At 42.8% G+C, this 22468-nt stretch overlaps 1 protein-coding gene across 1 annotated transcript in view; it reads left to right on the top strand.

Annotated features, from left to right (window-relative positions):
- ARHGAP35 (Rho GTPase activating protein 35) overlaps window positions 1-22468 on the top strand; it is a 142664-nt gene that overhangs the window by 32075 nt on the left and 88121 nt on the right. The gene's annotated exons all lie outside the window — the stretch shown is intronic.

The following is a 22468-nucleotide window of genomic DNA, read 5'->3' as shown; positions in this document are numbered from 1 at the left end:
TTTGGTGATTTTTTTCAGGTATACTTTCTGTGTGAGTAGAAATGAATTTTTGCAATGGAATGAGAAAAACGTTAAATTTAAGGGCAAAAACTTATAGCATCTTCTCCCACAGTTTGAGAAATGAAGAAAGATGCAAATGAATTTTTTCTCAGACAACTGAAGTTATATTAATTCTTAATTGCAAATTACTAAAGTTTAAAGACAACCATTTTTCATCAGATTTCACTTTGGAAATAGTCTTTGGTGTTAAAACTATGCAGACACTGTTTCTTCTGAGTCTTGGGTGACATTAGTGTTCCCGTTGAGGAGACAGACTATTGAATCTTCTGACCCTGGGTGAGTCATTTGATTTCCGTGTCTCAGTGCTCTTATCTATGAAATGAGGAGGATACCTACCCTTCTCAGGTGGGTTTAAGAATCTATACGGCAAGCCCTGGCTGGGTACTTCAGTTGGCTGTCATCCCGATGCACCAAGGTTGTGGCTTTGATTCCTAGTCAGGGCACATACAAGAGACAACCAATAGGTTCATGGATGGGTTGAGCAGCAAATCAATGTTTCTTTCTCCCCTCCCTCCCTCCCTCCCTCCCTCCCTCCCTCCCTCCCTCCCTCCCTCCCTCCCTCTCCCCTTCTCCCCTTCTCTAAAATCAAGAATGTAAAAAAGAAAAATAGCCCTGGCTGGTGTGGCTCAATTGGTTGGGCTTTGTCGCATGCACTGAAAGTTGTCCATTTGATTTCCAGTCAGGGCACATGCCCGGGTTTTGGGCTCAATTTCCGGTGGAGGCGTGTGGGAGGCAGCCAGTGGATGTTTCGCTCGCTCTCCTCTCTTCCTCTTTCTCTAAAAATCAATAAACTATTCAAAAAGAAATACATAAAAATAAAGAATCTATAAGGTAAGGTATATAATAGTACTTTGAACAATATAAGGCACACATACCGTGGGGAGTATATTATTAAAGTTTTGCTTCTAGGTAAGTGAGAGCCTATCCCTCCTCCCCCAGTGCAGAACTTGGCTAAATGCAAGTGTATTATAGCAATAGTAGCTCTGTTTGCTCCAGAAGGCTCAGGCTGCACAGCTGTTTGTGTCCTTTTTGTCTTTGTAGCAGTGTTGGGGTTCAGCTAGGCTTCAGAGGCAGGCAGCTAGCTAGCTATAAGGCACACAAAGCTGGATGACCTAGAGTCACTTGACGACCTCTCTGAGCCTTTCTCATCTGTAAATGGGGGTTATAATAGTACTTGCCTTTTTCGGTTATTGTGAAAAATAAAGTGAAATCGCTGTGCATATTGTTTATTTGGTGCTGTGCCTGGCTCATGAATATTTGTTAGTCTATAAAAGAGAGGTGACTAAAAAGGAAAGCAACTGAGTGTGTGTGTGTGGGGGTGTGTGTGTGTGTGTGTGTGTGTGTGTGTGTGTGTGTGTGTGTCTAGAGCCAGTTCTAGGGTATCCTCTGTTCCTTCACTTACCCCACTTACTGTGTGAGGACTTCACATTGGCTTGGTACTCCTGCTTTGATTATCTTTTTATTTTTTTCCTGGTCCCCTCAGTAAGTATAAAATAAGTCATGAACCTGAGGCCCCATCATTGTGAATTATTGGAGAAAGATGTGATTGTCTATGGTAATTGCTAAATTTTTGTGTACTCCAATTTGTTGGGTTGATTATGTATGAAACATTCAGTAACTCCCATTTTACCAGACCTTTTCATTTGCCAGTTTGTTTGCTCTTTTATTCTCACCTGAGGATATGTTTCCATTGATTTTCAGAGAGAGAAGGGAGAGAGAGAAATGTTGATCAGCTGCCCTCCTGTACACTCCCCCATCAGGAATCAAACCCACAACCTTTTGGTGCACAGGACGATACTCCAAACTAAGCCAAAGCTCTTTTTTCCCCCCCCAATTTTTCGGGGAGAGAGGGGGAGAGAGAAACATTGATTTGTTGTTTCCCTTATTTATTCATTCATTGGTTGCTTTTTGTATGTGCCCTGACCAGGGATTGAATCCACAACATTGGTGTATTGGAAAGATGATTCTAACCAACTAAACTACCTGGTCAGGACTCATTTACCAGTTTCTGAAAGAAGTTCATTATGCCTAATACTTGGGCATGATTTCCTATGGTAAAGTTATTAGAGGTAATACTAGACCAGTTAAAAACGTTCAGGCATTTATCTATTAGGCATTTTGGCAAAATATGAAAATGACAGCAGCTGATGGCCCACTTTCCTTTGTCTGGAGATCAGTGATAGTCAAGCTTCCTTGTGCTCTTGCTCGGGTTTACATCTTCTCTAAGGTTTCCATTTCATGAAGCATATATATATTTTTAAATATATTTTATTGATTTTTTTACAGAGAGGAAGGGAGAGGAAACAGAAACATTGATGAGAGAGAAACATCGATCAGCTGCCTCTTGCACATCCTCTACTGGGGATGTGCCCGCAACCAGGGTACATGCCCTTGACCGGAATCAAACCTGGGACCCTTGAGTCCGCAGGCCAATGCTCTATCCACTGAGCCAAACCGGTTAGGGCTCATGAAGCATATTCTGTTAATGGAAAAGAAAACTGGGTCAGCAGATGGTGTGATGAAGGGCCATAGAGGTATGGTTTTTTAATAGTTTTTAACCTCTGGAGTTAGCAGTTTTTATTTAGCCTTTTAAAAAATGTATGCCCTCCAACACTTCTTACCTTTATCTTGGTTTAATTTAATACTGGAAAATGAATTTAAGGGAAAACTTACAGATGCCTAAGTGCTCTCTGACTTTTAGGAATTGGAAGTTTGAATCTGCTCTAGATGGACTCAGTTGAAAGGGAAATTATGTTCTGGACAGTTTTTTTTTGTAATGGGATTTTTAGACTAGATCTTTAATCAAAAAGTAGAGGCCCTCATCAGAGGTGTATCAATGCCCTGGCTGGGTAGTTCAGTTGGTTAGAGTGTTGTTCTGCAGTTCAATCCCTGATCAGGGCACATGTAAAAAGAAACCAATGAATGCATAAATTAAGTCGAACAACAAACCAATGTCTCCCTCCCCCCCCCCTTCTCCCTCTCTCTCCCCCTCTCCAAAAATCAATAAAACAGAAAGGAAAAAAAGAAGTATGTTGATAGCCTTTACAGGTTCAAGGGTGGCTTCAGCAAGGAAGAGGCAAAAATCCCTGCCCCATGTGCCAATTGAACTCTTCCTCAGTGGAGCTTTGGAATCCTTTGTGAATGGTTTGCATGAGATTTTTTTCAAGTTGTTTTTAGAACTAGTGACTATTTTCTTGGCTTTCACTCCCAATCTCTCTGAATTCCAAAGCTTTATAACAGTCATAATCCAGACACCAGGTAGTACCTACTGACTGTTCAGGAGGTTCTGGGGACACAGTGAAGGAAACACATATAGATGGATTCTCTACTTCATACAAACTCAGAGAGATATGTAAAACTGACTTTCTTTTAAAAATGTACAACTAAACATATTATAAACGTATAGCTAAATAAGTATACAGCTAAACTAGCTTCATAGGTTGTAGAACTCAAAAAATTACATGGGAATATACCTATGGAGGTGTTTTCTAGCTTTTTGTTTTATGGGATATTTCTTAAAAATTGGTGTTCTTCATGCTCCATCTTAGTTGATATTGCTATTTTTATTTCCTCATCATTACTGTTGCACCAGTTATTGTCCAATCAGGAAAATAGAAACTGCTCTATGAATACTTCAAGCAGAAGGGATTTAAATGCAAGAGATTTGTTGCAGAGGTGTTGGAAGGGCTGGAAGAGCAAAAGGAGGGAAGGAGGGTGTGTGTGGAGGAACGAGAAGGAGAAAGGAGTTTTTTACCCAAAGATCAGGAAGCTGCCTTTGGGCTGGAGCCCAGAGTCTGCACTCACAGGCATCTGTGGATTGGGGCTGCTACTGCTGGAGCCATATTGCTGCAGCTCCGCAGGAACCCAGAAGCCAGCACTCCGCTGGTGCTGCTAGAGCCCATGGTGTGTGCAGTTGCCTGCAGCCCTTCACGGTTGCTCACTGCTACTGCTGCAGACAGACCCGAAGCAGGAAAAAAGTGTTGTGTGTCTCTTCCTGCCACCAGTCTCCAGCCTTGGACAGAACTTAATGGGAGGCCAGCTGGCAAAGGAATCTGGGAGATATATACCGTGGTTTTCAGGCTTCCGTTCTGGTGATACAGAGAAGAATATAAGAAGTGCATATGTGGCCAAAGAAATGGTGTCGTTGCTTGGGGATGATGAATTTGCCATAGTGGTGATGGGCAGGGAAGGCATCATTTTAAACTGATGACATTCAGACAGGTGGAGAAGATGTGTAATGGCATTCCAGATAAGGGGTAGAGCCTGTGTGCGCATGGGAAGCAGGAATGCACAAGGCACGTCCAGGGAAGTTTATCTGGAGCATGGACTTCTTGTTGAAGGATAGTTGGAAATAAGGTTGGAAAGGTAGATTGGAGTTAAATTGGGGTGGAAGTGTTATAACAAAAACTTTTAAAATTAACTCAGAGCACAGTACACAGTGATTTGGTGTGGGAAAGGCCTATGAAGAAATTCATGGTATTCCAAACTTTGGAAGGAAAAGGGCACAAGTAAGGCTGTGGTAGTGGAGCTGGAGAGGAACACTTCATCCAAGCTAGGCTTGTAATTGGTAGAGCTGTCAGTGGGTTGGGCAAGCCATTGAAATAAATACATTCTTCTATGTCATTTGAATGTATTGGTAGTTTATGATCTTCGCAGGTGTTCTCTACTTTTCATGGTTTGGCCTCTCTCTGGGCTGATGTCCTGGTGATTAAGACTCATCATGATACTGTCAGGATCTCTCTTGAAGTGGCACTAAATTCACTTTGATCATAAACTGTATTAATAAATCTGAAACCTGTGTAATCTCTGCAGGAGCCTTGATAACTTGAGACAACACTTATTACTCGGAGACACCTTTTTAGCTTTTTTTTTTAGACACAAATTCACTTAACTCATTTAGCAGGTAAATTATTGAGCCAGGTACTATGTTTGGTGCTGAGGTAGGATGGAATTAGCAATTAAACCAGAAACACATTGCCTACATAGCATGGCTCAGTGGTTGAGTGTCTACCTATGAACCAAGAGGTCCTGGTTTGATTCCCGGTCAGGGCACATGCTCCGGTTGCAGGCTCAATCCCCTGTAGGGCGCATTCAGGAAGCAGCCAATCAATGATTCTCTCTCATAGTTGATGTTTCTCTCTCTCTCCCTCTCCCTTCTCTGAAATAAATAAATAAATAAATAAATAAATAAATAAATAAATGATAAAACAAGAAACACATTAAAGGAAGAATATTATTCGGCTTAGAGCCTTTGCCAGTTGCTCTTTTTTTTTTTTTTAAATATATTTTATTGATATTTTACAGAGAGAGGAAGGGAGAGGGCTAGAGAGCTAGAAACATCAATGAGAGAGAAACATTGATCAGCTGCCTCCTGCACACCTCCCACTGGGGATGTGCCCGCAACCAAGGTACATGCCCTTGACCGGAATCGAACCTGGGACCTTTCAGTCCGCAGGCCAACGCTCTATCCACTGAGCCAAACCGGTTTCGGCTTGCCAGTTGCTCTTTACTCTGCCTGGAAGACTCTCCTTCCAGATTCCCATATTACTGATCCTCTCACCTCTTTTTTTGTTGTTGCCCCTTGCTAGATTGTGAGCTCTCTGAGGACAAGGACCTTTGTCTCTTGTTCATCGCTGTATCCACAGTGCCTAGTGCAGTGCCTGGCACAGTTGTAGGTAATTTACAAAAACAATTTTTTACTGAATGAGAATAAATGAGTGGGACATCCAGAGAACAGAGGGAAGGCCACAGTGGCTAGAGTCTAGAGAGAAAAACAATGGTGGAGATGTGATCACATAGGGACATGTAAGAATTTGGGGTTTTAGTAGAAGGATGGAGGGAAGCTCTAAGGGGTTGTAAGCAAGGGATTGACAAGATCAGATCTGTACTTTAAAATGCTAATTTGCTGTTCTGCAGAGTATGGATTGCAGAGGGCAAAAGTAGACATAGGAAGGAACACAGGAGGCTGTTGGGGTCCAGGTGATCTAGCTTCCCTAGCAGCAGATTTGCTTGCTTTCTCAGCCATTGAATTTGAGTGTCCGTTCCAAGGGCAGGAATTGATTGTTATCAGTCTAGTTATAATTGCATGGGCTTAGGTTATCATTAGTCTCAGGAGACCTACCTGTCTCCTTGAAGAACATCATTGTTTAGTGATCCCGCTGATGGATGAAAGCTGTCAAGATAGCTTGGCTGTGAGATGCCATTTAACTACGGTAGTTTGTATCTGTGTGCCTCCCTGCCTCCTATAAGGTTTAATGACCTAGTTAGGGAGAAAGTCCAGACCTCTTGGCTGCTCTCCAGGTGTTCTACCACTACAATGTTAATATTACCTTTCTCAGACTTCCTCTGAATCGTTTCCTGGCACTGTAAGTGGCTTTTTAAACTTTGATTTTGCCATTTTTGAGACTGTTTGTACTAGTACTTTTCGCTGTCGGAATTTTGAGTTGCTTTGGTTATTGGAAGAAGGCCTTTTCAGTGGGCTTTCCTTTTTAAAATAGAGTTGAGGAGCCTGTGATAGGAGGAATGGTTCTGCCTCCTGGCATGTTAGTTGGCAAAGTAGTAGAGGCAACCTTAATAAAGGTCACTTTGGAAGAATATTAGTTGGGTACTTAGCATTCTTGGCATTCTTGTAGAATGATACAGGTTTATGGCCTTTTTATTAAGTTCTTAAAATTGAATGGTCTTTAATTAGAAGCAAGCACATATAAAACTTTGTGACTCCAGACAACACTGGTCTTACTGTACTAGATTATAGAGTGAGGTTTGCGCCTGTAGGAATACGGATTTTGGAGAAGGGGTGTGAGAAGGCTCCGTCCATGCCATCTGCTCACTGCAGCCTTAACAGTGTGGAATGTGGACATACAGCTTTTAAGCTCAGTTGCCTTTTGAGTGCTCTTGACTAGGCTTTTAGCTGTCATGATTCAGCTGGTTGAGCTGAGCTTTTTGTTAAATAGTCAATCTGGAAAATGGAGTTCAGTAGCCTAAGATTTTTGAACTCATCTATAATAATAAAAGCATAATATGCAAATCGACCGAACAGCTGAACAATGGAACGACCTTCCTTCCGGACAACCATGCTATGACACCCTCTGGCACCAGGCCAGCCAAGGTGGGTGTGATGCGATTGGTCAGGGACCTGGCCATCGCCCCATGATCGCCCAGCAGAGGGAGGCCCAGGCCACTGACCAGTGGGCTGCGGCGGGTGGGCGGGGCCTTCCTCTGCAGGGTGATAGGATCACAGGGCTCCTGGACTGTGAGAGGGTGCAGGCTGGGCTGAAGGGGCCCTCCCCCCCTACCCGCCACCGAGTGCACAAATTTCGTGCACGGGACTCTAGTGTATAAGACTTGACAAGCCATGGTACATAGATTTTAATCGCCATCTTTGAAATGGCCCACTCTTATGTTTTAAATAAGACAGTGGAGGAATGTATAAATTCAAAGGCCAACAAGTTATTACACCCCCTCAATAAAGAAAAAACAACCAACAGTGAGAGAAACCCCACCTTACTCTTGTATACGATTCTTCTTTTTTTTTTGTTAATCCTCACCTGGGGATAATTTCCCATTGATTTTTTTTAGGGAGAGGGAAAGGCAGAGAGAAACATCGATGTGAGAGAAACCCATCGATTGGTTGCCTCCTGCACGAGCCAACCAGAGCCTGGGCTGGGGAGGAGCCTGCAACCAAGATATGTGCCCTTGACGGAATTGAACCCGAGACCTTTGGTCTGCAGGCTAGGGCTGTGAATGATTCCTCACTGGGCAGAAGGGGCTCAGGGGAGTATGTATCATCTCTTCATCCTAGTGTGTAACCCAGGATGTCTTTAATGAAGAAGACTGAAGGGGTGGTGTGTTTGATACCATTTTGGTGTAAACAAGTCACACAAGTTTACATGGTGACACCTGTGCTCTTGAGGTAGCCAGAGGGATTGTCCTGTTAGGGACAGCAAAATTAAACCCAACAGGCTCCCTTACGTAGCGGGTTTTCTGAGCAGAAAGTCAAAATAACAGATGAATGCAGGAGCAGGTGAGTGGTCTGAGGAGTAGAAGTAAAGGAGCTGGGTTGAATAACCTCTGTTCATCACCAGTTTTTCCCCCCTGCACACTGTAGTAGTCACATTAGCCATGCTAGAAAAGTTTTCATTTAAGATTTTTAAATAGTTGATGCTGTGGGTGGTCAAAGTCAGTCTGCTGATAAGGTTTAATAATGGTGGTTTACTTTACTATTCCATTCTGCGTTAGAAATTAGCAGCTATTTCTTGTACATTGATTTCAAGACTTTTTGAAAGAAAGTAGCTGTGGTAAGTTCTCAGGGCCATGTGTGACCAGGGGAATGATAGATAGGTGAGGTCACTAAGGAAAATACTCAGTCCGTTTATGTTGGGATGAAACAGTGTGGGGGCATTCTGTGCATATGTAACTGAGAAAGGTATGTTCTGTCCTAATGAGAGTATATTTTTGATCATCTGAACCCAGACATGGGTTTCTGAATAGCAGCCAAATACATGAGGTCCAGGTGATTTCCTCTAGTAGAGAGGACAGCTGTCTTGAAAAGAGGAGGCTAGACCTGTTTTCCTTCGAAGTCTGAGGGCTAAAGTAGTGATAAGAAGTTAACTCTGATCTTCATGAACATGACTGGCCAAGAACTTTCAAGGAATGGTGGTTGATAAGAAAGGAAGAACTGGTTTCTATTTTGGTCTGTTATCTTAGGGAAAATCATGAAGCTAGCATTTTATAGAAAATGCCATTTGTTCTAAATTCCTTATATGATCGCAAGTGTTTTCTTAGTTATTTTTGGATTCCCCAGCAGTACATGTTACTTGTATAGTTTGAAATTTATCTTGAAGCAGTGGGTGGTAGATAGGTATTATATAGAACATATAGCAGAAGTTCATGAAAATGTACATATGGTGTGGATTGTAGCTGTAATAAATGGTACTGGCTGAATGTCACTCCTTTTTGTCACCTTCCCAGTCATTTGGATTCTAGGGTCTTAATTAATCTTGTCATCTCTGCCCGGGTGGGGGTGGAGTAGGAGAGGCTTAGCTAGAGCACCAGTCTGACAGCAGCTTCCCTTCTCTTCAGCTTCACATCTGTTACCTGAAGGAGCTGGCTGCCAGCTCTCCTCAGCTCCGCCTTCAAGGGGCAACAGAGCAGTTCATCTGCAAGTTCTTTTAGTTGTTAATTCCAAGAAGAATCTTAGGAATTTTTTTTCTAATTGACCCATTTTCTTCAGATTTTGCTTCTTATTTATCTGCCCTTTCCCCTTGGCAGACTCCCTTGACAGTAAGACACAGGGTCATCCGTTTAAGTATGGGAAGGAAATTATGGCCTTGAGCACAGTCAGAAAGAATCTGGCTCTCTGGCGTTTCCTGTGAGCCACTGCTAAATTATAAAGATGGGTCCCTGACAAGGCTTTTCAAAGGAGCATTTTACACCACCACTGTGTCAGTGTTTCCATCGTAAGCAGTTGTTTTTCATGGTGCTTATTATGACTAGGTTTGAAGTAGCCTTTGCGTGGGAAACATTTACCTAGTGGGGTGAGCATATAATAGCAGACAGCCCAGCCAGTGTGGCTCAGTGGTAGAGCGTCGATCTATGAACCAGGAGGTCATGGTTTGATTCCTGGGTTGCGGGCTCAATCTCTGGTAGGAGGCATGCAGGAGGCAGCTGATGAGTGATTCTCATCATTGATGTTTCTATCTCTCCCTCTCCCTTCCTCTCTGAAATCAATTAAAATATATGTTAAAAATAAAATAGAAGGAGGGAGGGTGAGAACACAAGGGTAACTTTCAGAAGTCCCCTTCTCAGCCCAGACCTGACCATGCTATTCTTGCTCAGAATCCTGAGGGTTTCTCAGGTGATAAAGTCCAGACTCTCCTCAGTGTGACAGGGCTCTCCACAGATTTGTCCCCAACCTCTCCCTCTGTACCTGCCTTCTGCTCTCTTTTTCAGTTGTCTGGCCAGGACAGCGTGATAGAATGGGAAGACTATGCTGGAGGCGTGAATGGCTGGAGGTGGTGCCAGGGCACCTGGGTTCTGGACCATGCTCCATCTCTCACTTGCTGAGTCATTTCCTTTCTGTCTCAGCAGGCATTGATCTGGGCAAGTTTCCTGAATGAGGGGAGAAGAGTCTGGGGACAGACTAGGAGGCTCTATTTGACTCTTGTCTCTTGGCAGAATCTTAGGAATCAGATCACCAAATGTCTTACTATTAAACAGCTTTTTGAACCATGCGTTTTTGAGCTTTTAAAACTATAGATATTAAAAAAAATTTTTTTTTTCTTTTTATGTGGGATCCCAGTATATAAAACAGATCAAATTGAATTGCTCTGTTTTCAGGCTGGAAGGTCTGATGCCTTAGTGCTGAAAAACTGCCAGTTACATTCGGGGCCAGGGCATTGCTTTTCAATGTTTCTTCTCACTTGTTCCAGGGAGGGTTAGTCCCCTGTTTGATAAGACCCCAGGCAGAGGCCTAGTGTAGAAGGGAGAAGAGTGGATCTCTGTGGGTGACCCCTAGAGGTTGAAGAGGGCCATGTTCAATTCCTAGCTCTGCTTGCTAGCCGTGTGAGCTTGGGTTTCTTCATTTTTCTGAATTCTATCCTTTTAAAAAACTGTAAAGTGTATAAAGCATGTACAGTATGAAAACTTATGGAGTGAAAACTCAAGTAACCAACCTAAGTCAAAAAATAGAAGGCAAACTAAACTCCACTTGTGTTCTTTTTATCTTATCTCCTTTCCTAGCCTCACAGTAGGAACCTGAAATACGTTTTTTAAAACATCGAGATGATTGGCCAGCCAGCGTGGCTCAGTGGCTAAGCATCAACCCTTGCACCAGGAGGTCTGGTTCAATTCCCAGTCAGGGCACATGCCTGGGTTGTGGGCTCGATCCCTAGTGGGAGTGCATGCAGGAGGCATCCCATCTCATCCGAAGTTTCTCTCTCATCCATGTTTCTATCTCTCTCTCTTCCTCTCTCTAAAATCAATAAAAACATTTTTAAAAATCAAGGTGATAAATATTTGATTAAGAAATATTTTTCATAATAACTTTGTTAATAGTGCCTATATACACCATCTTTTCATCCAGAAAAATCTAGCTTATTAATCTAGTTAGATATATTAACATATATTCATCTCTTCAGTTATACATACCTCAATTTGCAGATTTTCTCATATGATCAATTGGGCCTAGGGCACAATTTAGCGTTGATTCGGGTCCTTTTCTGTGTTCTGTCCTATAACTATTTTTTTTTTTTTCATTTCTCTCAGACTTTTGTTTTTAAATTCATTTAAAGCAAGGCAAGTATGTAAGTAAACGTGGAGGCCAGAAAACGGAAAGGAGGAATCTGAGTATTGATTTGGCTTGTGTGAATCCTGAATTAGTTCTTTAATCTGTGGGTCCAAATTGTTCCCTACTAAAATTTGCTGGATTTAGAAGTTGCCTTTGTTTGTTTTGTTTCTCTATGACCATTATTCTTATCACCAATACAGGTGGCATAACTTTTATTACTTACTAGAGGCCAGGTGCATGAAATTTGTGCACTGTGGGGAGGGGGTCCCTCAGCCCAGCCTGCACCCTTTCACAGTCTGGGAGCCCTTGAGGGATGTCTGACTTCTGGCTGAGCAGCGCTGCCCCTGGTGGTCAGTGCATGTCATAGCAACCGGTCATTCCGCTGTTGGGCCCAAACCAGCTCTCTGACATCCCCTGAGGGGTCCCAGATTGCGAGAGGGTGCAGGCCAAGGGACCCCGCTAGTGCACAGTCGGGGCCGGGGAGGGATGTGGAAGGTTGGCCAGCCAGGAGGGACCGCGGGAGGGCTCCAGGGCATGTCTGGCTCGTCTTGCTCAGTCCCAATCGGCCGGACCCCAGCAGCAAGCTAACCTACCAGTTGGAGCCTCTGCCCCCTGGTGGTCAGTGCACATCATAGCAACTGGTCGACCAGTCGACTGTATCCCCCTGGTAGTCAGTGCACGTCATAGCAAGCAATTGAGCAACCTTAGCATATCATTAGCATGTTACGCTTTGATTAGTTGAACGGCCAACTGGACGACCAGACACTTAGCATATTAGGCTTTTATTATATAGGATAGGACTAGAGGCCTGGTGCACAAAATTTGTGTATGGGTGCGGTGGGGTCTCTCAACCCGGCCTGCACCCTCTCCAATCTGGGACATCCCTCCCGCAATCCTGGGCCACTGGCTCCTAATCGCTCACTTGCCTGCCTGCCTGCCTGATCACTCCTAACTGCTCCCCTGCTGGCCTGATTGCCCTTAATCACCTCTGCCTGCCTGCCTGATAGCCCCTAACCTCTCTGCCTGCCTGTCTGATAGCCCCTAACCACCTCTGCCTGCCTGCCTGATTGCCCCAAACCACCTCTGCCTGCTGGCCTGATCACCCCTAACTGTTCCCCTGCCGGTCTGGTTGCCCCTAACTGCCCTCCCCTGCCAACCTGGTCGCCCCTAACTGCTCTCCCCTGCCGGCCTGGTTTCCCCTAACTGCTCTCCCCTGCCGGCCTGGTTGCCCCTAACTGCTCTCCTCTGCTGGCCTGGTCGCCCCTAACTGCCTTCCCCTGCTGGTCTGGTCGCCCCTAACTACCTCTGCCTCGGCCCCCGCCACCCCGCCACCGTGGCTTTGTCTGGAAGGACGTCTGGATGGATATCCGGAAGATGTCTGGTCTAATTAGCATATTACCCTTTTATTAGTATAGATAGTTGCCTGTTTTAGAACTGACAATTTATAGAATAATGCAAATGAGTAATGCAAATGAGGAATAATTAGAAATAATGGGCTGAAATCCTCATGCCCTCTTAGAATGCCATTGGGGATTAGAATAGTAAGGCTTACTGTTGGACTTGAAAATAATCTGACCTATTTTCCCCAATTGACAGAAATACCTGTTTCTTCAGCGCTGTCCTCTGCAAAGCACATTTGGCTGGACGGTGCCACCACTCTTGCATATTCACAGACATTTTTATGGTGAACATTCTTTCAAAAAGAACTACTTTTCTACTGAAAAGTTCAAAAAAACTGAGTAGATCATAAGTGCTCAGAAATAACAGCTGATATAATTTTATGTTTTCTTTACCATTTCAAAAATCAATATAAAATTGGTCTGAATACCAGGAAATTCGAAGGTAAGACCTGGCTGTTTCTTTCTTTCTATTTTTAATCCTCACACTTTTTCCATTGGTTTTTAGAGAGAGTGGAAGGGAGGGGGAGAGAAAGAGAGAAACATTGATACGAGAGAGACACATCAATTGGTTTGCCTCCCGCATGGGCCCCCACCAGGGCCAGGGGGTCGAGCCTGCAACTGAGGTATGTGCTCTTGACTGGAATCAAACCAGGGACCCTTCAGTCCACGGGCAGACGCTCTATCCACTGAGGCAAACTGGCTAGGGCCCTGCTGTGTTTTTGTATCTTGGTTTGGTAAGAATCTTAGCTCACAGTATTAATGGTACACAGCCTGTGAGACTGAGGTTTATTGGAGTGCCTTCAATTTCAAATTGGCTTTGGTGTTGCATTTTCTTCGTTGTGGAATATTTTTACAGTTTATCAGAAATCCTGTTTCCTTGTTGTTTTTCTTAATATAGGTAACCCAGAGAAATTGTGCTGCATCAGTGAGAAAAATTTCTCCGCCTTTGGTTTTATCTTTGTTTCTAGTTGCTTTGATCAGATAGCTTGATTAGAACTCCAGAGCTACCTGGTAGAAAGCTGGTGAGGATAAAGTTCAAGGAAGTGCTTTTGCTGGAAGCAGCCCCCTTCATTCATCAGGGGAATTTGATTTCATGCTGTGAATAACTTGGCTTAGAAATTGTGTTTCTTTGGGACCGGCTTGTAGAGTTCTGCACACCTCAGAGCATGAGAACTGTCAGGGTGAAGAGTGGGCTGCTTGCTTTGTTCCATGGGGGCTGGCTAGGGTGGTAAGATAGCTGCAGAGTTCTGTTTTTCTATGCTGGAATTCAGGGCTTGGGGACAGGGGCAAATGAATCCCAAGGAGCAGGAAATGACATTTGCAAAAATGACAAATGCCATGTAAAAAAGAGAAACTCTTTTCTAGTGGCTTTTTAAAAAACTAACTGTAAGCCATGCCCTGGCTGGTGTTTCTCAGTGGTTAGAGTGTCAGCCCACCCACCAAAGGGTCGCAGGTTCAATTTCCAGTCAAGGGCACATACCTGCATTGCAGGTTCATTCCCAGCCCGGTCAGGGCACATGTGGGAGGCAGCCAATCGTTTCTCTCTCCCTCTCTTTCACTCTCTCTAAAAATCAATGGAAAAAGTATCTTCAGGTGAGGATTAACAAAAAAAAATATTAAAACAACTTTCTGTATGTCACATTATTTTCAAACTAAACATCTGAGTTATCAGTCCTTGAAAATAGTTTTTGAGCCCTTGTGTTTGCCTCATTGGGCTCTCTGGAGAGTGCTGTCCATTGAGTGGGCAGGAGGTATAGTGAGAACTGAATGCACACATATACCCAGTGTCCAAGAATAGCCCATCTGTTGTGTGAGATTCCATGTTTCAATACCAGATGGTTAAACACTTAAATCAGTCTTTCCAAAGATCCAGATGACCCATTTCAGAGATTTCCTGTAACCCGAGCCCTAGGGATAGAGTGAGATTCCGGGGCTATGAGGAAAGCTTCCCTCCCACACTAAACAGAAGTAGGTGTGCTCTGCTTCCTTTGTAAATCATGGTTTTCTGCCCCATTCCCCGTGCTATTTTATTTGCATTGGACTAGAAGGTAAAAATGTAACTGCCATATTCAAATGGAGCTTTCTTTTTTTAAAATATATTTTTATTGATTTCAGAGAGGAAGGGAGAGAGGAGAGAGAGAAACGTCAATGATGAGAGAGAATCATTGATCGGCTGCCTCCTGCATGCCCCCTACTGGGAATTGAGCCTGCAACCTGGCCATGTGCCCTTGACTGGATTGAACCCAGGACCCTTCAGTCCACAGGCCTATGCTCTATCTACTGAACCAAACCAGCTAGGGCTAGAGCTTTCATGTAAAATGATCCACTTCTTAGACTGTGTTGATTTGTTGGGTGAAGAGTTGAGATAACAGTGTTAATAGAGTAAATAACACTGGTGGGATAAAAGATTATTTTCATATTCAATTCTCACAGGTAAAAGTACAGTCTTTTCATAGTCTGAGCCCTGGCTGCCCTTCTCATCTTCTGTCTCCCATGCAAGAAAATTATTTCAGTCAGTCCCAAAACATATCTGTTGCTTTTCCATTTTGGTCACCATTATTCATGCCCTTTCACATTTTTAGACTTGGGCCATCTCTCCAAGTCCTGCCAATCTTTTATGTACCGATTCTAATTTTACTTCAGCTCTGTCTGATACCTTCCCCAACCACCCCAGAGCTGAATCTCTTCCTTTCTCTGGGCCCCAGGAAATGGTCTATGCCATCTCTTGTCTTGTGGTTTAGTTATTTTTAAGTAAAAGTATTACATCTCAAGTACATTATAAGATTCTCATCAGCAAGTATAGTGTCCCATTCATTCTTTGTTTCAGCACATCATCTTAGCCCTATAAATCTGTTTTTGATTTGGTTGATGGACAGTTCAGTTCTCAATTCTAAAGATTAGAGACTAGAATAATCCAAAAATGCTTAACTGCTTTAAAATATCGTGAAGGAAGGAGAAGATTCAGCTGCTCCGTAATTGGGGTCATTAGTTCTCTTCTGTTCAGTAGTAGAGTTTGTTGAGTTTGATGTCCTTTCATACGACACTTCTCATGTGGTGAAGAGATGAGCAGAATAAGGGCATTGCTTCACAGAAGTCACACCGAGGAAATGAAGACTACATAGGTTAGGTTCATAAAGATGGTAATTTCTGTTTACAGCTACATACCCTAAAATGTCACTTGTGCACATCACTCACTTAAAGGTTTTATAAATTCATCTAGATTTCACAGATGAATGAATTGGATGAATAAGGACCTTGCACTCCACTTCCAAATTTTCTTCTCTATTGTGTCTAACACTTTTAAAGGAAAAACAAACAAAAACCTTAAGAAAATTTACTTTAATGTTTATTGATATGAAAATGAAAGTGTTGGGACTTTAGAGAATATTTTGTATAAATTGAGCGGTTCAGTAGACCACAGAGTAGTGTACTCCTCTTACTTGAGCTTTTATATTCAATCCTTCCTGGCTCATTTGGAAAATAAATTCATTTAGAAAATTTCCTTTAAGAGTCTCTTACAGGGAAAACGTTTCCTAGTTAGAGCCCTTCCTTTTCTCCTGTAGCTCTGAATCTTACCACGTATCAACCTACTGCAAACATTTAACCAACTACTGAGGGTAATTCATAGCTTTGAAAACCCATTCAGAAATTTGAGGTGTTGTTGCCCTTGCCAATGTGCTCAGTGGTTAGAGCACCAGCCCACACACTAAAGGATCTTGGGTTCCAATCCCCGTTAAGGGGACGTACTTGGGTTTCAGGTTCGTTTCCCAGCCCCAACATTGGAGCAGCCAATTGATGTGTTTCTCTCGCCTCGATGGCCCCCTCTCAAAAAATAATGGAAAACGTATCGTGTGAGGATTAATAATAAAAAAATTATGGTAACAATATTTTCTTCCCTTTGCTAACAGTTCCCTATGAAATTATTTCTTATTATATTATTATATACTATAATATAATTATTATATAACTATAATAATTATATTTTATTTATAACATTTATATTTTGTTTACAAATACTTATGATTATTATACAATACTAGAGGCCCGGTGCATGAAATTCGTGCACAGGGGTGTGTGTGTCCCTCAGCCCAGCCTGCACCCTATCCAATATGGGACCACTTGAGGGATGTCCGACTGCCCTACTGGGATCAGGTCTAAACGGGCAGTCGGACATCCCTCTCACAATCTAGGACTGCTGGCTCCCAACTGCTTGCCTGCCTGCCTTCCTGATTGCCCCTAACCTCTTCTGCCTGCCAGCCTGATCACCCCCTAACCACTCCCTTAACAGCCTGATTGATGCCTAACTGCTCCCCTGCCAGCTTGATTGCCCCTAACTGCCCACCCCTGCAGGCCTGGTCACTCCTAACTGCCCTCCCCTGCAGGCCTGGTCCCCCCCAACTGCCCTTCCCTGCAGGCCCGGTTGCCCCCAACTTCCCTCCTCTGCCGGCCCGGTCACCCCTAACTGCCCTCCCCTGCAGGCTTGATTGCCCCCAACTGCCCTCCCTTGCAGGCCTGGTCCCTTGCAACTGCCCTCCCCTGCTGGCCATCTTGTGGCAGCCATCTTGTGTCCACATGGGGGCAGGACCTTTGACCACATGGGGGCAGCCATCTTGTGTGTTGGAGTGATGGTCAGTTTGCATATTACTCTTTTATTAGATAGGATAGAGGCCTGGTGCACGGGTGGGGCCAGCTGGTTTGCCCTGAAGGGTGTCCCGGATCAGGGTGGGGGTTCCCTTGGGGCATGGGGTGGCCTGGGCGAGGAGCCTGTGGTGGTTTGCAGGCCTGCCACGCCCCCCGGCAACCCAAGCGGAGGCCCTGGGATCTGGGATTTATTTATCTTCTATAATTGAAACTTCGTAGCCTTAAGTGGAGGCCAAGGCTACAAATCATTTGTTTGGAAAGAAATGCATTTTCAGAATTTGTTGACCATACTCGTAGGGAGAGATGGAAGTTTGGTTAAGGATAATAGTGGTGGACCTGTGTGTGTATCATGGAGCATTCCAGATCACAGAGCTCAGAAACATTTCCTCTTGGGCTGGGTGGTGGGGCATGGGGTTGTAGAGTAGAGGGTGAAACACTGATAGAGTTGTTGACAGTATATATGCACGTTAGCAGCCATAGTAATGCTGGATCACAGCATTTCTGTGTCCTATGAAACGTGTACTATCTTGGGGATGTTACCACTTCTTGCCCTGAGTGTTTTGTAGATGTGTTAAAAAACACGCTCCTCCTGCCTTCCAGTTGAGGCGCCCTTTGGGGAATTGGTGTCTTGGTTAATTAAACATATCAAATAAACAAATCTGGGAATCTGGTGACAGGTTCCAAAAAACTCTCATATGTTTGTATTATGTTTTCATGATGTATATTTGTGACAAAGAATTGAAAGTACTCTAGAATTATTTTTCTTTCTGAAGTAGTTGACTTATGACATAAAATTAGTTAAATGTTAAGTTATGTGTTTTTTATTTTTCTGATACAAGTAGCTCTGTAAATAAAGCTGAAAAATAAAAGGAGTTACTGTATTAAAGAATATTTTTGCCCCCTCTGCGGTAACTCTTCGGTTTTAAAAGGATTAGTATTGGCAGATTATTAGAATGGACATTCAGATTTTGCTGTTTGAGAAACTTAGTTGCCCACTAAGAACACCAGTTTCCATCAGATTAAAATTAAAGACATGCGTTGTCTTCTACTTTCTCTTTCTTTGTGGCCTTCAGATCATTAAATATAGTGACTCAGCTAATTTTTTTTTTACCCACCTCTTAGAAAAGTTGAATGTGTTTGTGACCAAGCACTTAAATTTATTTCCTTTAAATCAAGTGTTTAAGACGTTTTTAGATTTATAACAGTCTTTGTTTACTGTGTAATTCAGTCCAATTGAGGAACTAGTAAAACTGCATTATCCAGACATCAAAGACAGACATGTAAGAAGAGCATACTTATACCAGGAAACCTATTAGGTTTCTAACAAGTGGAAAGTTACCAGGTGTCGAAAAATTAACCACTCTCATGCCAGCTTTTACTTTCTTTTATTTATTTATTTATTTATTTATTTATTTATTTATTTATTTATTATTATTATTTTTTTTTTTGGTGTGGCTTTTTAAAAGTTAGTTAGCATTATGGGTTTAAAGTATCAGTTGCTACATTCTTGAGTTGAGAATGTTATTTTCTTTAGCTTCCTTCAGATAACAGACTAACTTGAATGGACTAAATAAAGTAACATGCCATTAAAAAATTGCAACTAAGCAAGTATTGAATGGATAATAGTTCAAAATTGAGACAATATCTTTCTTTCTTGAGGTTTAAGAGCAGATCAGGGTGTGTTTTCCTCAGCTTTCTGTGAAGGGAGATTATTTGGCCCACTTTACAGAGAATACGTGGACTCATTTGCCACGTGCATGCAGCAGTCACTTGAAGTAGGACCTGTGTCATCAAGTTGTGTTTCAAGATTGGTCAAATGGTGGCCTTGAGTCCTGCCAGATCCTGGGATGAGGAATTGATGGAGAAGGGTCCTGTATTGGGAGCAGCACCCTTGAAACCTTCATCAACATTCCCATCTGAGTCTCTGTTTTAACAGCCCAGGCCTCCTCATGGGTAGAAACAAAATTGTGTATGTGCACTACAGAGCAATGTGCAGAAGCACTTAGATGTCCCAGCTTTCCTTTGCAGGTATTTCAGAGGATGTGAGTAAACATACTTTATTTAGATATTCATAAACCTCTTGCAATTTTACTTAAGTAAGCAATTCCCTAGGGAGGTGGGGGTGGGGAAGGGGAAGGGGAAGGGGGAGGGGAGGAAGAAGAAGAAAAGGAAGATTTGTTTTGTCTTGTCTCTCCCATGGATGCCTGCTGGAGTGTGGAACTTAGATTCTTTAGGAGCACACCACTAAGGTTATCTGGAGGCCATTGCTCGCAGTTGCTGAGATTTCTCTTTTGAAAATGGTCACAGTTTTTACATACCATATCCAGCCACGTTTTGTTTCCGTAGGAGGTTTGACTTTCTGGGTTATCAGATGAAGATACGGGTGTTTTGGAAAGGTCTGAGAAGTTATCATAGGGGACAACTGTGCTCTCCCATTCATTGCCCCCCAGTCGCAGTCAGAATAACATTTGGTGGTCTGACTTATGGTGACATTTCTTATGAGATAGGCCACAAAAACATAGAAAGATTGTGGAAATATTGGGTACCTACCAGACATAAATGAGATTCAAAAGAAAATTGCTCTGTTTATTTTAAATTCTCCTCTTTGGGTGATCTCAGGAGACTCTTCATTTGGTTGCAGGTTCAGCAGTTGCATAGTCATATTTGTGCATCTAAGTAGATGGCAGTGCAGTATAAACAGTAGTCAGAAGACCATTTCTGTAGAGGCAGCCAATAGACTACACATTTGTCTTATTTCAGCTGGGAAGTTCCTAAAGAATTTGTAAGACATCATAACCTTGTATTACTTCATCTATTCAAACTTTAGGTCCTGTACAGTGCCACTTTTCAGCCACAGTCTGTGCTTTCACAACCTTCAGGGAAAAAAATCTAAACTCTATGAAAGTGGCTTGATCTGGCTCCTGCTCACCAGCTAGTGCGTTTCTCCCATCTCTTCCCACTCACACTTTGTTCCAGCTGGTTCCCCCATCGGCCATGCTTTTTTTCTGGAGAGAGAGGAGTCTTTGCACATTTCATTCCCTCTACTTAGGTCTCACCTGAGATGGAACTTCCTTCACAAAGGTTTTCCTAAATCTAAAAGGCTGGATTTGAAGACTGTTTAATATGCTCTAATGGTCATTCATTTATTCACTTTTTCAGTAAATATTTGTGTCAAGCACTGTGTCATAGACTGAGGACGCAGAAGTGAACAAGATAGGCCCTAGCCAGTTTGGCTCAGTGGACAGAGCATCAGCCTATGGACCAAAGGATCCTGGGTTTGATTCCGGTCAGGGGCATGTACATTGTTTGCAGGCTCCGCCCTGGCCTGGGCCCTGGTCAGGGTGCATGCAGGAGGCAACCAATCGATGTGTTCCTCTCACATCGATATTTCTCTCTGACTTTCCCTCTCTTCCATTCTGTCTAAAAATCAGTGGGAAAATATCTTAAGGTGAGGATTTAAAAAAAATGTTTTGAACAAGACAGTTGGGCCTTGTCCTCACAGAGCTTTTGTTCTTTTTTTTCTTCTTAATATGTTTTTATAGATTTCAGAGAGGAAGGGAGAGGGAGAGAGCAAAACACCAATGATGAGAGAGAATCATTGATTGGCTGCCTCCTGCACACCTCCCACTGGGGATCGAGCCCGCAACCCGGGCATGTGCCCTGACCAGAATTGAATCGTGACCTCCTGGTTTTAGGTCAGTGCTCAACCACTGAGCCATATTGACCGTGCGAGCTTATGTTCTTCTCAGGAAAACCACCCCATATTCACACATTAAAAAAACATTTTATGCTCTAGCTGGTTTGGCTCAGTGGATAGAGCGTCAGCCTGTGGACTAAAGGGTCCCGGGTTTGATTGTGGCCAAGGGCACATGCCCGGGTTGCGGGCTCAATCCCCAGTAAGGGGCGTGCAGGAGGCAGCCGATCAATGATTCTCTCTAATCATTGATGTTTCTATCTCTCTCCCTTCCCTCCCTGAAACCAATAAAAAATTTTTTTTAAATAAGTAAATAACTTTTTATTTGGAAATAATTACAGACTTGTAGAAAGTTGCAAAAATTAAAATAACACAAAGAAATATCCTATATACTTTGCTCAAATTCATCTGTTATTGATATTTTACCTCCTCATTTGCATTCTTACTCTCTATATAAACTTAGTGAGGGTTTTTTTCTGGGCCAGTCACATACATTATGACCTTTCCCCCCAAAATATTTCAGAGTGTATTTCCTAAGAACATGGCTGTTCTCTCACATGAATGTTAAATCAACTTCATAAATTTACATAAGTAAACTTTTTTTATTTAATATTCCGTTATAGTCCAGTGTCGTTAATTGATCTAATAATGTCCTGTATAGCATCCCCCTTTCTTTACCCCTCTCTGGTGCACAATTCAGTCTAGGGTCAGATAATTGCATTTAGTTACGATGTCTCTTTTTAGCCTCCCTTAATCTGTAATGTTTACATAACCATTCTTTGTCAATTATGATGTTGCTGTTTTTTTAAAAGTCTCCCCCTCCTCCATTTTTAACAGAATCTAGCTCATTTTGTGTTTTTCTGATGTTTCCTTGTGATTAGGATGAGGTAATGGATTCTAGGCCATCATACTGCATAGTGATGTATGCTCCCCGGGGATCACATTTGAGACTCATGATATTCTTCTAGCCCTCTTTGATGATGATAATTTTCATTACCCAAAGTGTTGCCCGGTTTCTCTACTGTACAATTAGTGTTGTTGTTTTTATTTTTCCCTTTGCAACTAGTAGCCTTTCAGAGGACACCTCAATTACACGTACAAATACTCTGCTCCTCATCAAAATCTCCCCCCTACATTTAGCGTCAAGTGATGATTCTTGTCTGATCCAGTAGTACGACCTGAAGGTTTCTTTATTTTTCAATGGCTTATAATTCCTTACTGTACTTATTTTGGTGCTCAGATTGTCTCAAATTTGACCTGTGGGAGCCCCTTTGACTGGCTCCTGTATCCTTATGAGGCATCCTACCATTTTTTCTAGCACTTCCTGTCTTGCACGACAAGATATTCCAGGCTCATCTTGTACCAATCTTGCCCTATCCTTGGAAT

The sequence above is a fragment of the Plecotus auritus genome (assembly GCF_963455305.1).
Source record: "Plecotus auritus genome assembly, chromosome: 10".
NCBI classification, from domain to species: Eukaryota; Metazoa; Chordata; class Mammalia; order Chiroptera; family Vespertilionidae; genus Plecotus; species Plecotus auritus.
This window is presented reverse-complemented; position numbering and strand designations above follow the sequence as displayed.